The sequence below is a fragment of the Cryptomeria japonica genome, chromosome 10 (assembly GCF_030272615.1).
Source record: "Cryptomeria japonica chromosome 10, Sugi_1.0, whole genome shotgun sequence".
NCBI lineage: Eukaryota > Viridiplantae > Streptophyta > Pinopsida > Cupressales > Cupressaceae > Cryptomeria > Cryptomeria japonica.
In genome coordinates this window covers 217996250-218013881 of record NC_081414.1, presented here as the reverse complement: position 1 = coordinate 218013881, position 17632 = coordinate 217996250, and positions in this window count along the sequence as shown.

Below are 17632 nucleotides of genomic sequence, written 5' to 3'. Positions count from 1 at the left end.
AATGCATAATGAAATGAACAAAACCAAATTCAAAATAAAACGAAATTCATAGCACTCTTTTGGTGGTGCTTCAATTGATGTTGCTCTCAAGTAGATGAGTGCACAAATGTGATAAAGAAAAGGCAATTTGACAACATGATCGCGAGGATAATCTAAGAATCAATATGGTTGCAAGAATGAGAAATAAGAGTCCAATTTATCTAATCTAAGAATCAATATGGTTGCAAGAATGAGAAATAAGAGTCCAATTTATAGATAAATTGGGATTGATTGGATGCTTAAGATTGATTTGGGACTAGAAGTGATGAACGGACAAGATTAAATGAGAGGAGTTGTTAACTAAGAAAAAATATGAAATTGCATTTTGAAGTGGAGGAAAAAATAGAAATGAGATAGAGTTAAATGAGAATAAATATTGGAAATATTTATTTTCAACAAAATATGCCATTTGAAAGTGGACCAAAAGAGTAGTGATGACTGATGAATAAGTTGATTGGAGAAAGAGAGGAGTTAAAATGGAAAGAGAGAAGTTAAAATGGAAAGAGAGAAGAGTTAAGTGGGAAGATAAATTAGCAAGTGGGAGTGGAAAGTGGAGAGGAAAGTGGAAGATAGAAGAGTTAGAAGTGGAGACAAATTAGCATGAAAATTAGATAAGTAGAGTGAATTAATAAATATTATTTATTAATTCCTTCACATGTTAGTTAATTAGGTAATTATATAAAATAAATTTATTTAATTGTGTGAAAGATAAAAGAGAAATAAATAAATTAAAATATTTATTTATAAAGAAGGAACATTAGGATAGGGGGTGAAATAATTAAATAATTATTTGCTTGGATAGTTAAATTCTAAGATGATAAAATGATTAAATAATTGACAAAATTATTTAATCACGTAGATGAAAAGAGTGATCGAGGACAAATTGACAAAAAATGATAAAAAAAAATGATCAAATTGGAAAATATAATTAATAATTAATTAAATAATCAATATTATTTAATTAACGAGAGAGACACAATGTCAACGAATGATAAAGACCAAACAACTGACAAGAAGACATGCTAATAAAAGGTGTAACCATAGGCGACAACCAATTTTTAGTGTCTACATTTGGCCCCTCTTTGAGACAATGCGATTTAGAGCATTGTTTCAAAGAAAAATCAAGAATTTTTTTTATTAAAAGTTGCCCTAGCCATAACAAGTTACAAGGGTGCCCATTTGAAAAATTATGCAAAAACTTGGAAAAAGAGGCAGATGTGTTGAAAATAATGGCACGATTCAAAAAAAATGAACAAAAGTGATATCAAAGATCAAACAAGCAACCTGTATGGGTCCCAGCTTTACAGTTTGTGTACTAGAGCACAAGGCTAAGAGGACTGACTGAAGAAGTGTTAGTAAGAGGCAAAAATTAAATGGAGAACAATTAGTAATGATGAAACCTTGCTTTCATAAGTGCACTTTATCTTTATAGAGCTTTATTTAATATTAAAAATGAATACATTGCACCATGACAAATAAAACCAAAGTGATAATGTGATCCCTTTTGTAGAAAACATACACATTGTAGACAATAAAAGCTTCAATCCATCCTAAAACAATAGTATGTTAAAGGTCAAGGTATGTGTGACAATAACAAAGTGAACACACCAATATAGTCACCTAAGACATACTTGCCCTAGAATATTAAAATACCCCACAAATAAAAGACAAAAACAAAAGACAATGAACTATCCTGACCTCTCTCATCACTTGTGGATATCATTGAGGCATAGGAACTTGATCAAAGATAAATCAATGAAAAGTAAGACTCACTAGACCAAGTGAATCTATTCTAGTTTTGTTGTCAAAGTTGATAGTTTATGTTTGATAGGATGACCATGATGTCTAGTTTTAGGAATGAAGTACCCTGTTTAAGATGGACACAATCTAGTTTCGAGTATAGAACACCGTATATAAGATAGATTATAGTTGATAGAGGAATGATAATGTTTGATTGATTGACATGACAACTTTGATTTGTCTAATTGCTAACATTATTAAATAATTTGTATATAGTTGTGTGATTTGTTAAGTGCAATGTTTTTACTTATTTTCTATTTGTGTCTACTCAAATGTCTATCTTTACTAGGGATAATTTATTGATGAAATTAAATGATTGTTTTTGGATTTTTGAATGTTTTCAATTTTTAGGTTTTTTAGGTTATTTGATTTTTTGTGCTTTCTTCAAGACATTATTTAAATGTTTTTGTTCTTTCTTCAAGATTTATTTAATTTTTAGGATTTTTTAAAGGAGTTTATTTGATTTTTAGGGATTTTTCTGATTACAAGCAAGATATATTTGTTTGTTTTGATTGTCTAGCAAGGAAAGAAATATTATGAATGGATAAATGAACTATTGAGATGGAGATGAACATGTGAAAGATGGAAGTAGATTATTATGGAATCAAAGCTTATTAGGTTTTCAATGACTATCTCGCAATGGGATAACATGTTTATCCAAACTAAGGGATTTAACAATGTAAGGAAATGATATGGTGCATTGAATGACATGTGGTGCACATGAAGGGACATGTCAAGAGGTTTTCAAAATCATGTTTTTGCATTTTTTATTTTTGTCCTTAATTTTGATCAAGATCAAGGATGGATTTGGTAGTATGGATGGAGATAGGATACATATAAGATAAGGAAGATCAAATGTGATAATGAATGATGCAATAAAGAAATGGATAAGATAAGGGATATGGACTAAAATGTGTGGATACATTAAAGTAGATAGAATGCATGATACTTATGAAGATCCTTACCCTTGTCAAGATTAAAGATGGAAAAAGGGAAAAAGGATGATGATAGGATGGTGGATAATGGAGGATGAGGGATGATGGATGATGATAGGATGGTGGATAATTAAGGATGAGGGATGATGGAGGATTTGGTGGGTAGGATGATGTGGATAGATATTTCCCCCAAGTGTAGAGCAGAAGAGGACGATGGATTACACATGACACCTATTTGTTAGGTTTTCATCATGGTACTTGCCCAAAGTGCCTGTTTGCTAGGTTTTTACTAGTGGATGATTTTTTTTTACATTTTTATTTATTTATTTTCTCTTTTGTATTTTTGACTATTTTTTGAAGATAATGGATGCATGTTAGGAGATGGAGGGCTCAAGCATCTTGTTCTTTGGATGGAAACCTTGAAACATGTGTTGCAATAAACCATTGCTACTTAAGGTATGCTCAAAGACATTGGTAAGATGATAGATAAGGAGATGAGATGGATGATTTAATGAAACTAGGGTAAGGATTTATGCAAAGAATTGGATAGGAGGGATGAAAGCGTGGAAAATAGGTGCTGGATAATGGAGGGAGTGTAGGAAGACTTTTTTTTGAATGGATGGGAATGGGGGAAAGAGAAACATTAGCACACGCCTTGAGGGCTAGCGGAGTGATGGAGGTGAAGAAAATTTTGGATTTTATAATTGAAATGGAGGAGTGGATATGGATTTTGGGACATAAGGACCCAAAATATATTTGAAAGGTGGGAGATGATTAGATAGAGGGATAGCAATTTTGGCTACCAACTTTGATTTTTCTTTAAGATGCTATGCTTTGAGGAGCCACTTGGGGACCCACATGGTTTTTGACTTTTCTTTCTTTCGTAGTTCCTTGGAATGCATTGCTTCTACAAGTGACTTAGGAACCCAAATGGCTTTTGAATTTTCTTTCTTTTTCTCAATGGGCCTTTGTGGCCTTTTGGATATTTCTTTTTTTCTTAGATCATATTTTTTTGTTTGTTTTGCATGTCAATTAGATGGGACATGTTGATCCTTCAATGTATGTGGATTGCTAGACTTATGGGTTTTATGCTTGGCATCCAAATTGCTTGGACGAGCAATATGACTCATGGGTGGATGATGAATAATATGGAGGTATTTTGGATATCTGAAAGGTTCTCAAATATGTGTACCTTTGTTGATCTTGAATAGGTGATGAAGGGATATAAGGACCTAAAATGGATGGAAGGGGTGAAGGGCTATATGCATGTTTGGATTTAGACTAGAGGGATGTGGGATTTAGTAGGGCTACAAATTTCTTTGGAGTAATATATGTAACTGAGGACATGACCATTAGGATTTGATCTGATATCGAGGGTTTCTAAAATTCCTTGTTCATGTAGGCCTAACCCTCTGCCTTGATAATGCATGCTTTGACAAATAATTTTATCAATTGGATATTTGTCGCCTTTAAAATAAGATGCAAGTCCATTTTGAGGGAGGATATGGAATGGAAGAAATGATAGGCTCATGGATTAAACCGGGTTGGACGAAAGTTGAGGAAGCCATTTGATATGTAGGGGGTTCCTAAACAACTTGGGTATAAGTGATGGGATAATGAGGTATATTAGAAGGCATGATAGGATCTTGAGATGGATCTAGATTATGAGGGGGATTAGAAGGAACAATGGGATCTTGAAAGGGATATGGAGAATTATGAAATGGAGATGAAGGGATGTTTTGATCTTGACAAGGAGGAGGAACATCAAATTCTATCTTAAGGGTTCTTTTTTCTTGACTTTCAATGGGATCGTTGGAAAGGATGAAAGGGATATCTTGATCTTGCTTAGGGAGTGGATTATCAATGCGATATGGAAGGATGTTTTTCTCTTAAAATAGAAGGGGGTCATTTTGGATGAAATAAAAAGGGATGGTGGTATCATCAAGGAAAATGAGATATTTTAAAAAAATTATTGGATGAAATGAAAAAGCTTAGGGATCTTGATCTTGATTTGTTTCAAAAGTTATTTCTTTGTACTTTGGATTATCCTCTTGACATGGGGTTGGACTTTAGATATGTATGGGGGATTCATGGAAGGAGTCCTTATTTTAGCATGAGGAAAATGGATTTGGAATGGGACTCTCTAGAGTGGGTTTGCTTGGAATAGGGGCATATAGTGGCATTAGGTCTACGATTTTGAGTCATGGGGCATATAGTGGCATATAGTGGCATTAGGTCTAGGATTTATGTAAAAAATGATGTGGATGGAGAAGGAGGTCATGGAGGGACAAAGAAAGAGGAAATTTTTGCCCCATGTTGCTAAATGTGCAGAATACTCCATTGGGTCAGATGTGCTTGAAGAACTACAGGGATACATAAAAATAAATTATCCTTTGAAACTAGGCAACAAAAGGTTATGTGACCCTGAGTGTCACACTAATCATGTTAAAATAAAATTGTTAACTAGCCTAGCTATCACCCATGAAGTCTTGTTAGATGAGGATGTTATCAAAAAGGAGGAAAGAAAGAGGGACCCAAGCTTCCTTAGATTTTTTGCTAAGGAACCTAATGTCCTCAAAAGAATTGATTTGTATATTGATAATTTTAAGAGGTTATATAGAAAGTCAGTTGGTGAAGATCTCTCACCCAAAAAGGATGAATTTCCCATGAGAAATCCCAAAGGGGTTGTAATTGTTGATGCTCTAGATGCCATTTCTGTCCAGGAACCCTCACCTAGTCCACCCCTACCAAAGAGGCAAAAAAAGGATGATCCAGTGCCTTTAGTCTCATATGATGATACTGAAGGAGCAGATGAAACTGATGAATCCTTTAGTGTCTTAAGACCTTTAAAATATGGAGAGGGAGTTGATCAGTTACAAGGATCATCCCCTATATATGAAGAGGATACATATGGGAAAGGGGCTCAGACTAAGGGGAATGTGCCACCGAGAGATGAGGAGGATGAAATGATTTTTATTTCCTTGAAATCTATAGAAGATGATGAATTCATCAAAACACCTAAGTCTAAAGACTTTTGGATAAAAATGAAAATGAAATAATTCAAAGAAAAGAAGAAAATAAACATGATGGGTGATGATGAATCACAACACGATGAAACTGCCATGAAGACTTTTAAAGAACTAAGAAATTTTGATGAAATAGATGTCACCCTAGAAGAAGCCAAAGAAATGGTGCTAAAAAGAAATATGCTAATTGTTCCCAAGATCACTTTAAAGAAAATGTTATTATTAGATCGATTCATGTATCAAGAAGAGCCAATACTTGTAGTAGAGTTTGACTCAATGCAGGTAGTGAGTGCAATGGGGTATTTAACCCCAAAATAGAAACTCTAGTAGCATGGGTGAGGTTCAAAGGCACTGATAAACCAAAGTTAGTTGATATGGTCCATGAGACCAAATGTGTCACAATTTTGTAAATAGTCAAAGATACCTCCCCTTTGGAGGTGGCCACCATGACTATATGCATTCGGCAATGTTCACAAGAGGTGTTGTAAAGGGCATACAACAAAAGTTGTTTGAATATGAAAAGATCTAAATTTATATGAATAAGGAAATAAATAAGTTAAATATATTGAAAATGTTAATTTGAAGGACCATTTGAAAGGTGGATTTTAGCTAGTTAGAGAAAGGCACTTGTCCTTCACAAGCATGCACCACCAAATCCCACTTATAAAAGTGTTGATACTGAAAGATGGGTTGAAGAGAAATGAAAGTATGAAAAAGAAATTGGATAATTGAAGAAATTAAATGAGGAAAGCCAACAAAGGATGTCACAACAAAATCTTTGTATGTTTGAAAGGATGACAAATATGGTAAAATATATCATGGATAAGATAGAGAATGTGTATAGAGGGTATGAGTCACTATTTAGAGCATTGGAGGTGTTCAATGAAAATTAGCCTATATTGGAGCCATTATCCAAAAGGTATCAACCAGGGCATCATATTTTCATCACATTGTGTAAAGTGCTACAAAGAGATGCAAGTTCTCCCCCTGCAGTTAAAATGACTAAAAAAAAGGTGAAAATTGTAATTGAAGAACTTAAATATAAACTTGCCAAAGAACCTGGGATTAAGACCAAGATTGTTTCTTTCCACACATTCAAACATTGGACTATTCCTTCACTTGTGGATAAGGATAAACATATAAGAGATTTTAGTGACTGGAAAAGTGAATTCAATTAGATGGTTCTATGGAATATCACTCATACATGTAGGAAGAAAAATATATTAATATGAAGAGTTTCAATGTCTTTCTAGATAGAGTGATAACACTAAATAATGGATTATATACAAAGTTTGTCTCAAAGGTCCATGCCATAATGGATAAAAGATGGAAAGATCATATGGTGAATGTTTTGGAGGTGAAGAGGTATAAATGGCCTAGTGACTATGATGTTTACCAATGCGAGAGATAGTATTTTAAGCCCTTTTATGATTGATGCGGTGGAGTTCTAGCCAATGGACATGAAGTCCACACTAATATATTTGGCCTAAAATTCCGACGGAGGTTTCCAACGGAGAAGGTATATTGTGATCAAATTTGATTTTTTTTGAAAAAATGCCCGGTTTCGTCAAAATTCCAACAATAATGCAACATTTGGTTTTGACAGAGAAGGAATTGGCAATGGCATTTTGGTTTTTTTAGAAAAAGTGCCCGTATTCATCGAAATTTTGATGATTGCATGCATTACTTAAAAAAAAAAAAAGACGAAGTCATTTCATAAATCCTACGTCTTCGTCCGTTGACCTCTACCATTACTTCATCTCGCCTCTACCATTACAATATCCTGCCTCTACAGGGAACCAACTGTGGAATGAAGTGGTGCTGCAAGAGCAGCTATACCAGGATACGAGGTGATGGGAAACTTTCCTGCAGCTTCATGGTAGGAATTTTGTTATGTTTTTTATTTGTTTTTGTATTTTGTTAGGAATTTTGTTATGTTTTTGTTTTTGTGTTTTGTTAGGGTTCCCTAAGAGCCTCCCTCCCTTCAACTGAACTATCGAGAGCCTAACTTGCTCAATCGAGGCTGAACTACCTCCATCCTTTGGATTGGCTTCAGTCCCTCTTCCCTGGGATGGAGCGTAACAACTGTGGATCGATCCTCTGACCAGAAAAAAGAAGATGGAATAGATCTTCTTCCACCAAAGAATATTAGGGGCATACAATAGTAGGGGCCCCAACATAACCCCTCTCTCCATTTATCATTGTTCTCGCAGACATGACTGTAGAAGCGACCAATGTCCATTTAGCTAATAAATCATCGATCAATTGATCATTTTTCTCGTAGACATGACTGGTGAAGTGACCAAAATCAGTGACCCTAACCTACACCACACATTGAATGAAGGTTATCCCAGAATATGAATTAGTGAAGGTGAGCCTCCATCTGGAATGGGGAACCCTTGCAAGGAGAGGTGTTAGTTGTTCTTCACTGCTTCCCTTCGTCCGACAGAGGCAACAAAGAAAGTAGCCTCGATGATAGATCCATCTCGTGATCCTCTGGGCAACTACTACTATAGTTTTCCTTCACTTCTCTATGCTCTGATATCTACTACTACTCAAATTGAGGTGAATATACATACAAATTGAGGTGATATCCTTGTTGCAGAACTGTGAGAGCACTGTCTAGTGATCAAGTGCTATTTTTTGTAGGTGTTTTGGAAGGGAGCATAAGTGTACCATTAGGAAAGTGGTATAAAATGGTGAAAGAAGATAAGATAGGGAGGTAAGTGATGAAGGATGTAATGGTGAAAGAGTAAGTTAGGATATGTTAGGAGTTTGGAAGGTAGGAAAGTGAATGGGGGGAGATAAATTAAGGATGTGAAGGATGGAATGGGGTTAGGTAGGTGAAGTAAAAGTAAGTGTGTATGAGGTTAAGGTTTAGGATAGGATGTAGGAAAGTGGAGGAGGTTAAGATGGGGGATATGAAAGGTAGATGGAAGGTAATAATGATAGGAAGTGAGGTAAAGGTTATGAGGCGTGGGTTATAAAATAGGGTGTAGGAAATGGAAGGAAGGGTCATATCACTTTTAGAGTTTTCATCAAGATGAGTAGCTCGAGTATGGACCTCAAATCTTACAAGCCATGAAGATCCACTTGTAGTAGAGGAGCATATACTTGCATCTTGGGAGCTTATTAGGAGTTCGCCTTGAATTTGGGAAATACACATAGAGGAGATAGAATATTGATGAATACACATTACCTAGCCTCATCATGCATAAATACAAGAGGTATAGACTATAGAAAGCACATATCATGAGCCAAATGATCATATTTGAGAGTTGCTTCATCTCCAATCCTCTACATTTTTATGATCCACAAATGGGGTTGAGGTTAAGTCTTGGTTACTTAGCTTGGACTTATGCTCTAGGTTGCATCTATATGTGAGCAACTTAAAGGCATAATTTTCAATGCAATTTTTTATAGGACTTGATTCCACTTTGTGGTACTGGGAAGATAAAATGCACCAACTCACATTGGAAACCCTCTCCAAATACCATTTTGGAGTGCTTCAAAGTGTGTTCTATTTCAAAATGTTTTTGACATAGATGCATAGATGAGTTTCACAATTTACATAATAAGGTTTCATAGTGGTTCAACATGAGAGTTAGTTTTTGGAGTTCTTGTAGTTTGTATATTACATTCAAGACAAGTTACTTGTCAATTATTTCATTAGGGGTGGAAAGCCAAAATTTCAGTTTTCCTACACATGGCCAATCCAAATGACTTTAGGGTTGCTATGGAAAAGTCTCTTATGGAACAGGAAGTACATGGGAGGACACAAGAGGCATAAGAGAAGTTTGTAACCAGATATGGCAAAGTCTTTCATTTTAGGTATGAGAGACTATAGGGCTATCAAGCTAGGCTTTCTATGACTCAACAACCTTTTAGGGGAGAATCTAGTGTCTTTAGTAATTAGGATCTTCTAATTATGGTGGGGCCTAGCCAACATAGGGTTATATGAGAGACACATGTTATGTATATGTTAGTATCAGACAAAGAGTGCCCACAAGGTTTTAGAGTAGGTGGACACCATCCTAGGATGTCAAAGTAGATAGTTGATATGTGGGTCTTTACCCTCCCAACCACTCAACATATACCACCATGGGTCGAACCCTACAACGGCCAGAAGCCTTTACCCTCTACAACCTTTTCCAACATTCTTCCAGTCTCTGCAAAAATGAGAGCTTGACAACATTCTTTCACTTTTAGCTAGCTAAATTTTTCAAGAATTTTATCTGTAGATTTAATATTTCTTTTCTTGAATGAATCTATTAATTTTGAGATAATAGATCTTGCCTTCATGAATTGATCCTAGTTTATCCCTTTAACCCTGATTAATTTATTTAGAGTGTTTAGTTCCATTTTAATTCTTTCTTTTACAATTAAATATTATTAAAAAATTATATTATTGTTCCAAATTTTTTGGATATTTAGCAGACACAAATAAAATATAAATGTAATCATTCCATATTTTTGTAGGAGATATTGGAATGAGACTAATAGGAAGAGTAGTAAACATGAGTCACAATGAGAACTTTAGAGTAAATCTAAACATTATAAGGAAGATTAGCTTGGAAAAATAGAAGTGTAACTTATTTTCCAATATGCAAGATTATTACTTGGGAAAGAATCTTGAAAGAGGATTGAAACAATTCCTTGAGCTAACATTGTCTCACTTGTCCAAAATTATGAGGAAGGATTCATTAATGAAATGGTCATTAACAAGATGGAGAGAATAATAATTAGGAAGAGATAGATTTCACATGGTACTAGGTGACTAGATTGGAGAGAAACTAGAGTCAAATCATTTAGCTTGGCCATGACACAGAGTCTTAGAATAGATGCCAACCTTGGCGAATGGAATGAAAATCCCAAACAATTAATGAATGGTGAGACAAGTAGAGGCATCTATAAATTTTGTTTTGAATAAAATAAAGAAAAAATGGGACTAAAACTGAGGGAAATGCACATGGAAAGGATAAAGGGTTATTTCTATGAATACTCATCCCACTCCGTGCCTTCTTAGATATGAATAATATTTTAATTATGGATTTTAATGAATCCTATTTTCTTTGGTTTAATAATAAATTGAAATAAATGATAGATATGCAATGCAAAAAATTTGGTTATGATTTTGAGTGATTTAGGACTACAAAATTTTTACTAGACCACACATCTTGGCACTTCTTACTTTTAGAAGCTCACTTCTCTAATGTTTGATAAGATAGATATGAATGATTGACCTTAAACTACATGTTTTAAAAGATGAAGGTGCATTCAGGGTTTAGATGATCTTCCATGACTAAGTCAAAGGAAAGTGATATAAACCTATTTTAAAAATTATATTATCATTATACTCAAGCCATTTGGAAAATATAAAAAAATATATCCAATCTCTTAACTATTCCTCTATTGGTACAAACTTTAAATCACATTCCATGCATGAAAATAATTGTAACCATACACAATTTCACACCCAATAGATTCTCTCAAACTAGTTTACTATCTTAACATAGGGTCAAGGAAAAGCGGGCCAAAATAGGAATCCAAGTGTCTTAAAAGCCTTAAAGACCATAGTGGTGAGGATTGAATTTCTTTCTTTAGTGGTATCTTTCTCTAGATTAATTAGTTGGGGATTCTATTAGGACCTTTTCCTAATATCATAGAATTCCATTAGATCACGTTTCTTTGATGCATCTCACCAAATAGTTCATGCACTTTCATGTCTATACTTCCACATTTTACAAACATGTTAAAGAGAGTATTTCCAACCGTAAGCATCTGATATTAATTGCCCTTACCTTCTGCTTTGATGGAAGCCCATACTCTATTCCAAAGCTCCCATTTTGGCATAGGTAGAGAGTATGTTGGCAAATAAAACTGATCGAAATGAAAATCTATTTGTTGCATTGACTGCATTGTGAGGACGCTTATGTATTTCATCGACAACATAAAGAAGGAAAGGACATGAGAATATCTCCTTGGGGAGGTATTCTATGACAACTGCGAGGTAGATGAGAGTTTCTTATGCCATTTGCTTTGTTCTATGCAGTCAAACATGGGAACACTGTTTGAATTCAAATGCTAACGGTGATTGTCTTTTTAATAGAAACGGACAAGAAGGGATGTCAAGGGAAGGAATGGGCCCACAACACACCTAAGAAGTCAAAGCTTAGTGTGTGTTGTTTAAGGCTACCCCCTTAAGACATCATGAGTGATCGACTCTTCACTCCTAAGACCTTCAAAAGTATTTAATGGCTTCATTGAGTCCTTTGGTCTTGCAAATGCACCTGCACCAACTTGAATTCTCCTTCAATGCTTGATTGCCTGTTCACTTAGAATTAAATTAATTTTATAATTAAGAGATCACTTAAATTATAGGTAGACCCCTTCAAATGACAGGGTAGGCTTCCTTTTATGCCTAATATATGTCTTGAAAGCACTTTATCCTGATGGCTTTAAATTAAAGTACTTTCTCTTCTATTTGGTATTGGTGGAGCAGAGGTTGCATTGCATCGTCCTAGGATACATATTTCCATAGATAACAGACAAGTAAAATGTATCCCAAGTTGATGCAAAGCAACCTCTGCTCCAGAGATCACCAGAAAATAGAGAAAGAACTTTAATTTAATGCCATCAGGATAAAAGTCTTTAATCAAGATAGATAAATGGTATGCAGCTGGATCTATTTGGAATGCATTACTCAAACACCACAATCAATTAGTCACCTTTGAAAAGAAAGTGGTATGATGAAATATTTAGGCATAAAATAGATGAAATGCACTCCATACTACTACTGCACAATATTTTGGTCGATGATATTTTGAAAATAGTAAAGGAAGGTGTATGGAACAACCAAATTCTTATCATTATAAACAATGAATATTTTAAGATCCTTTTATGATGTGTAAGTTGAGAATATTTTATGAAAGGTCCCTAAATGAATATACTTTAAATTGATTTTAATATACCTTGAAGTGTGCAATATGGAAGGTTTGTATTCTTAATCTCTTGCCCATTTCTTAATTTAAAAGATGATATCTTTATTAAATATCTTTAATAACTTGATTTCTCCTTCAATTCTTGATGAATGCTTGATTGCCTATTCACTTGGAATTGAATTGATTTTATAACTAAGAGATCACTTGAATTGTAGGTAAACCCCTTCAAATGACAGGGTAGGCTTCCTTTTATACCTAATATATGTCTTGAAAGCATTTTATCCCAATGGCTTTAAATTAAAGTACTTTCTCTTCTATCTGGTATTGGTGGAGCAGAGGTTGCCTTGCATCATCCTAGGATACATATTTCCATAGATACAACACAAGTTAAATGTATCCCAGGTCGATGCAAAGAAACCTCTACTCCAAAGATCACCAAAAAATAGAGAAGGAACTTTAATTTAATGCCATCAGGATAAAAGGCTTTCATGATAGATAAAATTTGAGTTTGATTGTCATTAGTTACTTTGCCAAATTCTTCATACATAACTCCTAAATCAATTTCCTACTCACAAGAATTTTTTTAAGTCTCAAATATAGGGAAACGAAAGGCTTCAAATAGAAAAATTGTACATGCAACTAAATCCATTGACTAATCAGAAGAACAAAATTAAGAAATGGTTTGATCATGTGAGAGATGTTGTAGACTTGCAACTCACTAGCTACTTAGTTTTTGCGGGTAAGAATTTTTTTTGTTTTGGTTATGGTTGTGGTGTTTATAGGGAGACATTTACAAATTTATATCTATTTTCACTATTTAATGGCTTATGGGTTTGTAATGGTAATTTCATGTTCTTTCATATTTTTGTATATATTCTTTATAATAGCCTATTAGATTGATTTGTTCTATTATGAATAATGGTGTGGGTTAGAGGGCCTTGCCGTTGGTGCATGAAAGCATTGAACGAGTTCTACTTTTAAAAATTACATGAAACATTTTAAATTTATTTGATTAAGTGCTATTTACAAAAATTGATTATCAATGATGTGTCTTCTCCAAGAATTGTCTAGGATCTTTCCATCAGATAATATGTAATATCGAATGACTAAATCTTTTCTTTACAAATGCTTATTTTATTTAATTATTATCTGAGCATGAATTAAAATTTATATTTGTATGGAAGCAAAACATACAAGTTGAAGAGTCATGTGCAAGCAAATTTCCTAAAAGAAAGCAAGCAGGCATTATCCTGAATGACATGGAAACAAGCTCATCCGCTGCCTAGAAGAGAGAAATTGGAGAATGGTAGAGGAAAGTGTTTAAGGGTGATAAAAAGATAGAGAGTATGCAATACAAACAAACAATGTCTAGAGTGTCTGATGTGATGTCTCTAATTTATGTCCGGAGGGACTAACTAATTTTGGAGTTCCCTGCGAAACCTAATGGGCCACGCTTGTAGGAAATAAATGTGTTCATGCAAGGAGCACCTTTTTTCTATTATGAGAATGATGCTTTTTCACCAAGGGATATTTGGAAGTCAATATCCACAAATTTCTATAGTGTGGAACCAGAGTTGGCAGACTCGAAGTATTTTTCAGCTTTCAGAAGACCAAGAGGTTATGTACACAATCTCCCAATAGAAGGGTGATTTAAAGCATTACCTCTCCCCCTCATGACTATTCAGGAAGCACTTCCTCAGACAAAGAACTATTGGACTCCATGGGATCAAAGAAAAAATTTGAAGCATAGACTCTAGATGATGTGGTGGTGTCCTTCGTGAAGAACTTTGCACTATAATTGAAAATTCATGAGGGAAACTGCAAGATGGTGAAGAGAAATACAATCTTGAAAAGTGGGAAGAATGGATCTTGGTTTGGGTGGGGCCAAGTTAGGTGGCTCCTCTAGAGGTTGACGAGATAGAAATCATATTAGGATTTGAAAAAGATCACACTTGTGGAACTTCGTGTGTGAGTGATCACGGTGTTTGGGTAGTGCATTCCAAATAGATATAGTTGTATTCCAAATGGGTAATATCTTGATTAAATAATTTTATCCTGATGGCATGCAACTATATCTATTTGGAATGCATTACCCAAACACCGCAATCGATCACTCGCACACGAAGTTCCACGAGTGTGATCTTTTTCAAATCCTAATATGATTTCTATCTCGTCAACCTCTAGAGGAGCCACCTAACTTGGCCCCACCCAAACCAAGATCCATTCTTCCCACTTTTCAATATTGTATTTCTCTTCACTATCTTGTATTTTCCCTCGTGAATTTTCAATTATAGTGCAGAGTTCTTCACGAAGGACACCACCACATCGTCTAGAGTCTATGCTTCAATTTTTTTCTTTGATCCCATGGAGGCCAATAGTCCTTTGTTTGAGGAAGTGCTTCCTGAATAGTCATGGGGGGGAGAGGTAATGCTTGAAATTGCCCTTCTATTGGGAGGTTGTGTACATAACCTCTTAGTCTTCTGAAAGCTGACAATTACTTTGAGTCCGCCAACTCTAGTTCCACACTATAGAAATTTTTGGATATTGACTTCCAAATATCCTTCGGTGAAAAAGCATCATTCTCATAATAGAAAAAAGGTGCTCCTTGCATGAACACATTGATTTCCTCCAAAGCGTGGCCCAATAGGTTTCACAAGAACTCCAAAACCAGCTAGTCCCTCCGGACATAAATTAGAGACGTCACATTAGACACTCCAGACATTGTTTGTTTGTATTGCATACTCTCTATCTATTTATCACCCTTTAACACTTTACTCTTCTTTTCTCTAATTGCTCTCTTCTAGGTAGCTGATGAGCTTGTTTCCATGTCATTCAAGATAATGCCTACTTGCTTTCTTTTAGGAAATTTGCTTGCACATGACTCTAAAGCTTGTATGTTCTTCTTCCGTACAGATATAAATTTTAATTCATGCTTATATAATAATTAAATAAAATAAGCATTTGTAATGAAAAGATTTAGTCATTTGATGTTACATATTATCTGACGGAAAGATCCTAGACAATTCTTGGAGAAAGGAAACATCATTGATAATCATTTTTTGCAAATAACACTAAATCAAATAAATAATAAATGTTTAATGCAATTTTTAAAAATAGAACTCGTTCAATGCTTTCATTCATCGATGGAAAAGTCATTTGACCCACATCATCTCTCGCCGTCAGAATTCTGACAACAACTAATGAAATGTCTGACAAGGATGTTGTATATCCGACATCACTTCCATGTCAGACGATCGTCGAGGAGCAATCATAACATCCATCAGAAATTCGATGGAAATCCGATGATATTTCTTGTGAGGGGTGCAAATATAGCCACCGTCATATGAGTTCATTACATCATTGGGAAGCCCGACGATGAGTTTTAGATGGTAAAGTTTGTCAGAAGTCTAACATTTGGTCATCGCAAATCTGACAATTAGACGTCAAAAATTAGGCCCAAATGTACTAGTGCCACTCCAACAGAAAAAAAACCTTGCTAGACCCATTGGTCATGAGTTACTATTTGGGCCATGAAGATAAGGAGCTGCACTTATGTTCATTGACTTTTATCATATTTTATTTATCGCTTGTTTGAAAACTTTGTTTTAAATTACAAACATTTCAAACAATTTAATTATTCTTTGTTATCACTAATGAAAAATCATGTCCTTTCATTTTCAGGTGGGAAAACTAAATAGTAATTTTCTAACAGTCTAAAGCTTGTTGCTTCTCCCATTTTGTATATAAGGGAGAAACCAAGATCGATGAAGGGGTTGGAAGAACTCATAAGAAAAAATATATGGAACAAACTATTATAACCTTTTTGCAGTGGTGAAAATATTAATGCAAGGATCATGTTCTGTTCTCAAATGTTTGTATGGTTGTATTTGATATATGTTATGTGGTTGTCTCCAATTTGGTTTCTTTCTTATTATTTAAATTAACGTATTAAGGATTTTTTTGATTCATCAAAGAAACTCTCTTTCTCTATATGATTTATTAAATAGGTTTTCATAAGGTAGAATTAAAATCCATTTAATAGGTTAGAGTAAATTGAAGGAATCATTTGGATTAAGAAGAAGAACCTATTAACATTGAATTTATGCATGTTTATGCAAGACGCAAAATTTTTAAGGTGCCAAATGATTTGAATTATAATCAAAATATAGATTGATATGGTTTAGACTTCGTTGTCCTATAGGAAAGACACCAATCTTAAATGTTCTTAGAGTTTCTTTCCACTAGATTCTAAATTGTTTTCTTTTCATTACAATAGTAGTAGTAGATGTAGTTTCATATTTATATTTATATATTTTAGTATCCTCCTACCAAAACAAAATAGATAAGGAAGAATAATTGTATGATTGATGATATTTACTGTCATAATTTGTGTGAGGATTCTAATTCTCATTATTATATCAAAGAAAGTAAATAATTATTGATAATAAAGGTATACTCGCCAATGCATAGTAAAGCCTAAAGAGTAAAATACATCTACCTTTGGAAGATTCTTGTTCGTTGGACAAATCACTTGTGGAACCTGATTATAGAATTTGGCATACTCTTAGGGCTTTGCAATTTGTTGATTTGGGAACTAACATATTAGTGGCTCTGTTGGGGACAATTCTGAAATATTTTGTTAAGTTTATCCTAGAATCTCTGGATAAAATTAAAAATTTAACATTGTTGATTTTTCCTTCTTTCATTAAAAAAGATGGTGTCTCTTACCAATCTCCATGTTAAAATATTTAAAAAGTTTTAGATTTTTCATGTTTGGAATATTAAGGTCGTTAAAGAAGGGGTATCCCATTCACCTTGTAAAGATTAAACAAAAGGGTAAAACAAGAATCAAAGTAAGAAAGATTCAAACAATACCCTAACAAACCCTATA